Source organism: Arachis ipaensis, chromosome B08 (assembly GCF_000816755.2).
Source record: "Arachis ipaensis cultivar K30076 chromosome B08, Araip1.1, whole genome shotgun sequence".
In the NCBI taxonomy this organism is placed as follows: Eukaryota; Viridiplantae; Streptophyta; class Magnoliopsida; order Fabales; family Fabaceae; genus Arachis; species Arachis ipaensis.
The window spans coordinates 93,692,314-93,693,731 of NC_029792.2; the positions used below are offsets into that span (position 1 = coordinate 93,692,314).

Genomic DNA, 1,418 nt, shown 5'->3' on the forward strand with positions numbered 1-1,418 from the left:
TCTCTTTGGAAAACAATCATCATACTTACTATTTTAACCCGTAAAAGTGAACTAAAGTAATATTCCTCCGTCACTTTGACACTATATATACCGTCGTTGATTCACAATATCATATTTTTCATATTTAAATGAAAAACATGGTTTATTTTAATAGTTACTTTTAAATGACGGATCATAATTTCTGTTTCATATTCATATCTCAAAGACACACAATTTCGTGCTAAAGAAAAACAAAATTCTTTTTTTCTTTAAGTAGTATGTAACTATGTATGATGTCTTAAATAGATTATTCAATTTTTAATAGACTACCTGACTCAATTTTTTTGATAGACTATTTTATTTACGTAACCGAGAAAAACACTTTTTTAAAATAGAAATAGAAAGGGTAAGAGTGGGGAAAAACCGAAAAAGAGGTGAAAGGCCCAAAAGCTGGGGCAACTAAGATGGGAAAAAAGGTTAGAATAGGGAGAAAATTTCATAAGGATTATGAATTTGAATAAAAAATATATCTTATCTAAGTAAAATGAAAAACAAATTTAAACAACCAATCTAAAGTTTTTTTTTTTATTAAAGATATGAGACTTGAACGCGCAACCTCTTAATTGAGTATAAAGAAACTATACCATTTGAACTATTATTTATTGGCACCAATCTAAAGTTAATAAAGAGAAAAAATACTAACAAATATTAGTAGTTGAACTGTTGAACACAATCAAATCCATACCAAAAGATATATTCAATTCAACTTTACCACAACTATAGTATAGATATCCCCGTCACAAACTTCCCAACTTGAAATGCTATATAGCGCAAAACCCACCACGTACGAGTTGTAATTTCACTATCATACGGCTTTTCACATAGGAAACTTCCTCCTCCTTTTGTCACTCCCTATAACTAGGAGAGCAGTTAATAACTTGATTATCAAAACTAAAAACAAAAACAAAACCATTAACCAACCACCATACATGGCGTCGCAGTCGTCATCACCACCTACCGGAATGGCGGAAGCAACAATCTCAATCACCGTACTTTCACATTTTTACGCAGACCTAGTGAGTGACCCTTCACTTTTTATTTTCTTTTTTTATTGTGTTTTCTCAGTTCTCTGTTGTTATGGTGAAAGCAGTCATCTGAATTCTGAAGCCATCGTTGTTCAGTGCTCACCTTCTTCGGCTATTTTGTTCCTTTGCATGTTTCAAGTTCCTGAATCTGTTTTGTTATTCCGTTTTATTTATGAGTAATATGACTCCAATTAAGCAGAGAAGAATTTTTCTATGGAATTGTAGATTTGTTTTTTTTTTAAATGTCAAATAATTTCCTTAAAAGTTTCATCAGAGATTTAGAAGGTAAAAGAAAAATAAGTGTTCAAAAAATTATAATTGTTTTTTAACATTAATTATTATAAATTTCTTGTT

At 30.1% G+C, this 1,418-nt stretch overlaps 1 protein-coding gene across 1 annotated transcript in view; it reads left to right on the forward strand.

The window, feature by feature from the left end:
- LOC107613489 (metal tolerance protein 10) overlaps positions 812-1,418 on the forward strand; it is a 4,664-nt gene continuing 4,057 nt past the window's right edge. Inside the window, exon 1 of the mRNA XM_016315506.2 lies at positions 812-1,055. The gene's annotated coding sequence lies outside the window, so the exon portion shown is untranslated. The remainder of the gene's footprint in view (positions 1,056-1,418) is intronic.